The sequence below is a fragment of the Sinocyclocheilus rhinocerous genome, unplaced genomic scaffold (assembly GCF_001515625.1).
Source record: "Sinocyclocheilus rhinocerous isolate Xijiao unplaced genomic scaffold, SAMN03320098_v1.1 scaffold273, whole genome shotgun sequence".
NCBI classification, from domain to species: Eukaryota; Metazoa; Chordata; class Actinopteri; order Cypriniformes; family Cyprinidae; genus Sinocyclocheilus; species Sinocyclocheilus rhinocerous.
Window position 1 is genome coordinate 1,154,206 of NW_015656360.1, and position 10,317 is coordinate 1,164,522.

Genomic DNA, 10,317 nt, shown 5'->3' on the forward strand with positions numbered 1-10,317 from the left:
TTTATTTTGTGTGTGACTTAAAAAAAAAATATATATATATATATATTTATATTATTTAAATATTATGTATTTTTATTATAAAATTGGCATTCATCATTTAGTCAATTAAAATATTTAAAATGTCATTTATATTACAGTAATTTCACAACAGTATGCTGTTAAACACAACACATACACCATTCAAAAGTTTGGGGTAAAGTCTCTTATTCTCACCAAGGCTGCATTTATTTAATCAGAAATACAGTAAATACAGAACTACTGTGAAATATTATTGCAATTTAAATATTTAAAATATATTATAAAAACACAATATTTTTAAAGTGTAATTTGTTTCTGTGTTGGCAAAGCTGAATTTTCAGCATCATTACTCCAGTCTTCAGTGTTACATGATCTTCAGAAATCATTCTAATATGCTGATTTGCTGCTCAAGAAACATTTCTTATCATTATCAATGTTGAAAACAGTTGTGCTTCTTAATGTTTGAGAAAACCATGCATTTTTTTCAGGAGTCTTGGATAAATAGAAAGTTAAAAATACAACATTTATTTGAAATAGAAATATTCTGTAACATTATAAATGTTGTTACTGTCACTTTTGATCAATATAATGCATCCTTGCTGTATAAAAGTATTCATTTATTTTTTTTAAATGACAATGTTGGAATTGTTAGTGGACAATTTAAATAAACTAGTGAGTGTTAAGAGTGAGTGCTGCGAATAGGGAGACATCTCATGGGCTGCTTTTAAAAGCAGATATTTGTCTGCATGGGATGCTCCACTGAATGTGTTCACTGAATTGAGTGATGGAGCGCGGTGCTGATGGAGCCTCATCGTCTAGTACTAATGGCTAACAGCAAACAACTGTGGGTTCCTCAGGCCAGACAAAGTGGTGATTGCTTGTTTCTGTCTGCAGGCTCAGACGCAGGCTCCAGTCTGACCTAGTTCTGCTGCCGATAAAAAGAGAATTAAGAGCAGTCCAGCCACAAATCGCAGCACTACTTCCAGTCCTGACAGGTGAACAGTCATTCACAGATGAACGACATGGAGAGGGAGATCAGAGGGAAATGCTTAAATACATGCATAGAATATAATATAATAGAACAGAATAGAATAGGACAAATATAAAATATGTCTAGCAGTGTGCAATGTGTGAGATCAAAGTAAACCTACAGTATAAGCTCATGTGAGCATGTTGTTTAAGATAAATACATGACAATGATGTATGGGTAGATGGTTTTTCTACTGAGATCAACAGACAAAAAAAGGCAAAAACAAAAAAGAAAGACAGTGAATATGCAGGTAACTGCCAAAGTGGCCAGTGAGTCTGAAAAAGCCAGTGAGTGCAGTGACTGCAGGAGAGGAAGAACAAGCTCAGGCACCTGTGTGGCGTCTGTGGTGCTGTGTGATTGCCTCACTGTTTGAATTATATCAGGTAATGATAAGAATCACTGAAGAATGACATGAAGCGAATATTATCAAGACGTAACAGCTTCTGAAAGCCTGCTGTCATATTCAGCCGAATATCAGAGACCATTTTGAATCAGAGCGATAAAGGTTTGCACATAATTTAATTTCATATATGGGTGATTCTTCAATTAGGGGAACTTTTCTGTCCCCTACAATGATTTTAAAGCAAAAAAAAAAACAGTCATTCTAGGTTTAAAGAAGAGATCACATTATCTTTTTAATGCATCTCATTACTTACTTTTTCAGTAGTGAAAGGCTAAATTACCCTTACTTCTTAACAGGGTCAGTAACATTTTTTTTATGTTTCTGAAGGAAGTCTCTTATGCTCACCGTAGCTGCCTTTTTAAAAAAAATCAAAAACAGTAATATTGTGAAATATTATTACAATTTAAAATAACTGTTTTCTGTTTTAATATATTGTAAAATGTAATTTATTCCTGTGATGCAAAGCTGAATTTCATCATTACTCTTCAGTCTTCATTGTCACATGATCCTTCAGAAATCATTGTATGCTGATTTAGTGCTCTAGAAACATGTATTATTATTATTTTCAGTGTTGAAAACATTTGTGCTAATGCTGCTTAATATTTTTGTGGAAACTGTGATACATTTTTTTCAGGATTATTTAATGTTAAGAAAGTTCAGAAGAACAGTGTTTATTTGAAACTGAAATCTTCTGTAACATTATGAATGTCTTTACTCTTACTCAACCCAAACTTTTGAGGGGTAGTGTAAATACACTATTTATATATGTACATATTCATTTGGTATTTATACACTGTAAACGTACATATTAATTCAGTCAAATTAAATAATATTTCCGAACAACAGTTATATAGATAAATTGAAGAATCACCCATATCTGAACATAGGTCTTGTGTAAGCCTGTATTAACATCTCCTTTCACAAGTAATCTGGTGATCGTCGTTCACACCTAGTATTAACATGCTTCTCCTGACACCACTTCGTCACCTTAACTTCGCAAATGAGACATTAAGCTGAGTCCTCGCTGTTATTGTACTCAAGTATGTTAACAGTTTGAGTGACTGGAACTTGTGTTCGGATGACCTGAGACCTGAGACCAGTTATTACTACTGTAGGTACAAAATGAGGCCATAATTTAATCCAGACCATCTGAGCAAAACCATCAGTACAGCAACGCTCTGTTCTGACAAAAGCAAAATAACTGAATTATCATTAGCAGGTTCAAGTCTACGTGTACAAAGATGGACAGACGAAGAGAGAGAACACAGAGAGAAAGATGAGAAGAATGGCATGAGCGGGACACAGAGGACAGGAAGGATGTCAAAGGGGATCTGGCTGTTCATTCATAAAGATTAATCGATTCACAGGTGGAAAGTGCTAAGAAAGCATTTGTGGGCTTTCTGTGCTCCCAGCAAATTACACACTGATATGGATCCTATAGTCACCAAGCGTCGGATTTATGAAGTAAATCTGTAGATATGGACACACACACACATTCAAAAGCACTGCACATACACAGCTGTGTTCAGGGATGTAATTTTCTCATTTATTTCAGGGTTTATCTTGTGAGCCAAGACCTAAAAGCTCCCAGTAAATCCTCTTTTATACACAAAAACAAACACATATACTCAAATAGACTGACTTTGGCAACTTAGTAAATTATTTTTGGGCCTAAATTAGCCTTTACTGCAATACTGCTGAAAAAAAAACTAAAAGAAAAATCTACCATTTGCAGAAACAGACAGCGCTTCAATTAATTCAGATTGAGTCTGGAAAGAAATAACTGTCATTAAAGCGCCCCTGCTGTTATAAAGCCCCAATGAATACCAGAATGACCCTGTTTGTGTGTGTGACTGAGAGAAACAAGAAGAGAACGAGTGAAAGGATAGATGGACGCCCCTCAAGGTTACCTGTCACAGCAATGTCATTGCTGGAGGCTGGCGTATCCCATGTTGCCATATACTACTGGTTGATGTTTAGTGCAACGGTAGTGACACACTATACGGTTTCCTCCTAAATAAAACCCTGCTGTCATTAAACCATTATGTTATCGTCAGCCAATCACAGGAGAGCTCACATTAAAACACTGATATGATGGCAGAACTCTCCTGAGGTTAAATGCACTCAGATTAACATGAGACATTTCAATTTAAGATAGGAATATTGAGGTAGTATCACACAGCTATCAAAAATTCATAAGCTGCAGTTATAATGCATATTTGTCCCTGATTATTTTAATGTTATAGCTATACTGTTTTACTGTTACAGCTATAATTATTATAATTAAATAAGCCTGGTGTTTATATAGCCAAATTCGTTTTTACTTGCACTACTATTAACTTAGTTGAAAAGATAACAATTGCACATTACCACATTTTACAGTGTATAAATACTAAAAAATAAAAACATACATCAAAACATATACAATACTGTTCAAACGTCTGGGATCAGTAAGAGACATTTATAAATGCTATAAAAGATTTCTATTTCAAATAAATGTTATTCTTTTTAGTAATTAGTAATTTAGCAATTTCCCCATTATCGTTCTGTCATCTGCAAAATGTCCGCTTCTCTTCTCTCATATGAGACGGTAAGTGTGCTGCTATATGATACAATCTCTGTATAATATTGAGCCTCTATCTCAAACTACGTTACACTAATTCAAAATCCTTACAGCTATGAATTGATGTGAGGAACTAGCATAATGTAAATCCTCTCTCAATACATGGTTTATTTTCTGGCAGTAATATTCATTCAAGACTTGTTCTATACAAATTCGCATACATGAAAAAACAGCCATTGCATAATCAGCACAGCACCTCGGGTTATAGTCACTCAGCAGCAGAATACAGCTGTCAGTCCTGTTTGAAGTGCTAATACTCTTCTGCTCAGAGACATTTCAGTATACAACCACATTTATAACCAAAGACACAACCTTACATTTTCAGCAGTCACAACCAAATTCTGAGAAAGGTTTGTGGGTTATAGTTTTACTGGAAATCAATAATATTTGGCATGTAATATTGTAGTTGTAGAAAGAGACAAAACAAATATAAAAAAAAAATATATATACATATATTAAAAATCACACTCTTGTCAATGAAATATTAGATCATTGCACTTTTTCCCATTCTGGCCTTTAATGAACAAAATTCTGGCCTTCTGGAGATGTGTTGAGTAATACTGTATGTGTCTTTTGAGCTTCTTATCTTCCTGCAATCTGATGAAGTTCACAAATAACGATGGTTTCCTGCCTAATGATACTTTCTGGTGGGGATTTGATTATCATGGATCAGAAAAGGAGCAAATCCGAGCTGGGTCTGATTCTCAGTGTTTTTACACTTTTACTCTACTGCCAAACTGTGCTCTACCAATTGATTGAGAAAACAGACAAGAAAAAAATAAACAGGACAATAATAGAGCCAGAGAGTTTCTGACCTTGTATCTGTGAGGACAAAGTGTTTAGATCAAATATTAAACTGTTAAATTACATGTTCTATCATTACCAACATTATCACTATGGTCACAGGCATTACTTATGAGTTAGAAAAGGGGATTGACTCCTGTTGTATTTTCAGGACAGTTTGAGAGTAAACACAGTTGAATATAGAAGCAGACAAAGACAACACATTTTACAATGCCACACACAAACAGGGGTAATGCTTTGTGAAGTAAATCATTATATTTTGAATAACTGTCTAACCTCTTGTCTTGAGTATAACGACACGTCCCACTGAATATCTGTTTGGCGGAACTGTAAAATGCCATTTGTAACCATTCCTCTACCTGTCATTCACCCCCCAGACAATATGTGTGCAGAAACTCAAAATAGGCACAAATCACCTCAACAGCACTCAAACAATCAGAGCGGACTCAACGGAGGCAAAAATAGGGTGGTGTCTGGATGGCTATATTTACCTAGATCACAAGGATAAATGCTATTTTAAACATGACTATCCTGATATATGTGATACACAATAGTTTAAACAGCTGAAGAGAGGTTAATGGGAGTGTTTACAGGATTAGACAAGACACTTGTGACAAAGCATTCAGTCAGGTTATATACTTCAGATACATGTTTCAAATGTATAAATGTTTTTTTTTTTAAATTGTTTTTTTAAATCAGTTACTGTTTACTACAGGGGGCAAACTGGTACTGCAGGTGGTCTGCTAATTATGATTTGTTTTCAATTCTAAAGTTCTACATTTTGAGCAAAAAAAAAAAAAGTAGTGTGTATTTTTTTTAAACAAGTTCAACTTCATAGCTCAAGTTAAAGGGATAGTTCACCCAAAAATGAAAATTAGCTGTTAATTTACTCCCTCTCAGGCCATCCAAGATGTAGGTGACTTTTTTCTTCATTAGAGCAGTAATGAGGATTTTTAGCTGAAACTGTGATCTTTGGTGATTCATAAAAGTCAACAGCTGCCCTTTTTTGAGGGTGAATAAATTAATAGCACATTTTTGGGTGAACAATCCCTTTAAGAAGTAGCTTCTTCACTGCGCCTCTATTAAATTTATTAAACTGAATGTAAATTACATTAAAATGTAATGACCAAGTATATCATGACCCCGTACATCAACTATGATTATTTTAATGGCTTTGCAATGTAAGCTAAGTATATAAATAAATTACTATGATACTATACAGATTTTATTATAGGCCAGGCTCACAGTATGCAACACTTACAGTATGTACACTACCATTCAAATGCTTCAAATGTTCAAACGTCAGTATGATTTTTTTTAAAGAAATTAATAATTTTATTCAAAAAGGATGCATTAAATTGATCATGATCTTGGAAAGAGATTCTGTATTATGTATGCTCTACAACATTTGCATTGGGAAACACTGATAAGCACATTACACAACAAACCACAACCATGAGAATGAACCTAGATCACCCCAGAAATCTTAGCGTCTTCAAGGTTTATCCAGGAACTCTTTCTTCTTCATCTCTCTATCCCTTCCTTTCATCCTAGTAGTGCTTTCATCCCCTTCTTTTCTTTCATCTCCACTTTATGCTTTCAGTACACCCACCTGTCTTTCTTGACACCTATTTCTCCTTTTCATTCCTCAGAGCAATACTCTTACACTCTCTGTCCTCCACACCTTCTGCACTCTTCACTCTCTATAGAGCGCAACAGTCAGGTTGCGGAAGTAAAAACTCCATTCACTTTTCTCCATAGGGAAATAGATTTTTAACAATAACTGATAATACTTTAAAGACAGACCTGTTGTGAGCTCTGAGGTTGTTAATCGATTGTATATGCTTTTGTTGAACCCATCTGATCGCATTAATTCAACTTAATTTTAAAATTATCGTGGAATTTGTGGTGAAAAACTACATTACCCTTTATAATGGCAGTGAATGATGGTCAAGATTTTGAAGCAAAATAAAGTGCATCCATCCCATCATAAAAAGCTTGAAAGAGCCAGGACTTTTTTAAAAATATAACTCAGGTTGAATTCGTCTGAAAGAAAAAAATCACATACACCTAGAATGGTTTGAGGGTGAGTAAATCAAGGGGAAATTTTCATTTTTGAGTGAATATCCCTTTAAGGGTCAAAGCTGGTCTTTAGCTAGTCAATAGCTGGTACAAACTGGCCAACCCGTCACCATCTTTCAAAAACCACCCGGACCACATTAAATTGGTATTGTATATGCTGGTAACCGGTATGTTGCTGGTATAAAATGGTCTAAAGGCCTTGACACACCTTTTAAACAATGGTCAAATGACAAAAACAAACTACCTGGTATAGACAGTCATTTCCTTTCACTCAGGTGCAGAATTTACATGATAGCTGGCTGTTGGCTGCAGCATTTGCGGTGTGTTCAAGCGCAACTTTTTGGCCCAGATGCACACAATGTGAGGTGACAACACAGCCAGCTTTCATTGCCACTAGTTCTTTGATGTTGGTTTGGTTTGTCACAACATTAACACAGCGGTTTTCAACCAGGGGGCCTGGGGGGGGGCCTCAGCAAACTTCAAAAAGATTATTTAAATTGATTATTTAAATATAAAAAAAACTATAAAATAAGCTAAAATGCCTAACAAAAATACACAAAATACCTTATTTTAATTCACCCATCACAAAACTGTTTTTCTTTGAAGAACAATGGGTCTTACAGTCCTGGATTTATGAGGTAGTCCAATTAAAAAGCTGAGATTTCTAGACCTGGAAAAGTCATGTAAATTAATATAATCTTATAAATCTTATAAATGGCCATATTTTATATTGTATGAATGTGCATTTTTTCCAATGCCAAGCTCTTTAATATTTTATCGGGTAGAAATTGTGAGTAAAAATAATTTTTAAAAGCCCTTCTCCTTAATCCTTATCCAGCAATTCAAAGTTGAGAACCACTGGTCTAACAGCTTATGATGACCTGCTACAACTAGATAGATTTTCCAACGGGAAAAGAAAGAACAGGAGAGAACTTGTCAGATACCCTCTTGTTCTACTGTTCTTCAGATTATCTGTAGTGAAGCTCCTGTAATGAGCATCAGTTTTCTCCATCCTCTACCGATCCTTCTTTTGTAGGCATACCGGCCCTCCCTTTCGTGCTTACCAAAGCTGGTCTGTCCCAAGAGAGCGTGGGTATGCCTTCAGCAGCCAGTCTCTTTCTCTCCTACTCTCTCCCTGCCTTCCTCAGTCTCACTCCAAGCAAGCTTTCCCTTAGTTTCAATTGATCTTTCATCTGCTGTATATGTGCTTTACTCTGCTGAAGAATTTTCTTGTCTTCTCTTGTAGCATTTCCATCTCAGGCCTCATGTGAAATCTTTCTATCATTCTTCCCATGCTTTATTTCTTTTCCCAGCAGACTTCAGGGACAAATGCCTCTAAGCTCCTCTTTGCCCATCTCTCTTCCTTTGGCTTTTTCTATCTTTTTTTTGTTTTTCTGCCTCCATTTCGCAGCCTCCTTTCTGGAGGAGTTACTTGAAACTGTGAAATACAAGACAAAAGAGGAATCTAAAACTAGACTATTATATTTTCTCAAGAAAAAGAATAGCAAAACTCACCACCATGATATTACACTGTTGTGGGTGGTTGCCTGGGTGTTGCTATGTGGTTGCTAAGTAGTTCTTCTACTAAGCGTTTTTTTTAGCATGTTGCTATACGGTAGCTGGGGTGTTTTGGGCGGTCATAAAGCCGTGGTCCCATTAGACTTTGAACATGCCAAATTTCTACAGACACTGCAATATCTGTAACATGATGTCAAACTCTGTATCATCTTTTTCAAAAAACATAATTCAACACATAACACATAAAAAAAATTATAAATATGCAATCTACTCTACTGCAATGCTGCAATCCTACAGATTTAATGTTTGTGTTCTTTTAATTCAGCTAAGAGGTCACAATGTGACTTATCAGTCTTTCATTAGCCACACATCTTTTCATCATATGAATCACCAAACGTGACAAAATTCACATGAGTTTGCATTTCCTGTCTTCTAAATTCACATGCATAGGAATGGAAGTCAATGGAATGAAGAATGGATGAATGAAGTATAGTCGGATCGCCCCCTTAGAGGCCATGATCGAAGGGATAGTTCACCCAAAAATGAAAATTCTGGCATCATTTACTTACCCTCATGAACACACAAAAAAATGACCTTACAAAAATGTCCTTACAATGAAAGCCAATGGAATTCCAGTGTTGTTTTGGACCCCATTGACTTTCACTGTATGGACAAAAACAATTGAAACATTCTTTAAAATATCGTCAGGGTTGGAATGACATGAAAGTGAGTAAATGATAACAAAATATTTATTTTTGATTGAAGTGTGTCCTTAAATGCACATTTTCGATAGTTTTATAGTCCAACATGTAAGTCCAAATGCTTACAAAATTAATAGCAATAGAATAGCACACTTCCACTCAACAAGTCACATGATTTGAGGTCCGTAGCACAAACAATGTGAGTCAAGTTGCACAGAAGTTTATTCCTTAGGGTTCAAATAGTAATTGCCTTCACAAAACCACTAAATTCTCTCTAACAACATGCTTACACACTCACTACAACTATAATGGGTGTGATGACTTCCTCTGCATCCTATGGTATTCCTACACGGCCACTGAAAGCTCAGAGACAAAACCACAAATATACACACACACGCACGCACACACACACACGTTCAAGCATCATTAGCAGTGCTTGTTTTCCCCCTCTCCCATCCTGCTGTTTTTCCAGGAATGGATCCCTCAATTCATCTCTGAGCTACCACACCCACTGAGCCATCCTCATCACTCCCATCCCTGGAAACCCTGCTCACCGGCAGAGCCCTTGGATCCCACAGACAGAGCAATCGACATGAACCACCAAAGGACACTATGCACATAAACACACACACACACCCTCCAACCCCACCTTGCCCCACCCCCTCACCAAAATGAAAAAAAAAAACAGCGGATGAGGGAAAAAAACAAACACGGCAACTAACAAAATGCCTGCTACATAAGAATGGATGAAGATAAGGTTGACATGCCTTGGGATGGTGCATTTCCCATAATGCCTTCACCACGCTCCGCTGCCTACAAGAGAGAGCCACCAGCCTGCTTCCTGATCCACCCTCCTGGTCCTCCTCCTCTCTCTTGTCTTTACGCCGTGTCGTTAGTCTCTCTCGGAGTCGGTCGCGCTTCTATTCGCTCCTTTTCTCCTTCCGTCCCTGCCTTCCTTTGTCTTGCTCTCTCGCTCTTGTCCTCTGTTCCTCTCCCTCTCTCTCTCAGTGCGTGAGATGGGCTTTCTCCAGCTGGTTCTCGCAGGCAGCGCCGTACGCGTGTGAGGCGATGTGTGTGTATGTATGTGTGTGTGTGTGTGTGTGTGTGTGTGTGTGTGCGCGCGCGAGACTGGGGGAGA

The 10,317-nt window shown here is 36.7% G+C and overlaps 1 protein-coding gene across 1 annotated transcript in view; it reads right to left on the minus strand.

Moving 5' to 3' along the window:
* Window positions 1-10,317, minus strand: part of LOC107720081 (SRC kinase signaling inhibitor 1-like) — a 136,643-nt gene that overhangs the window by 100,941 nt on the left and 25,385 nt on the right. The window lies entirely within an intron of this gene.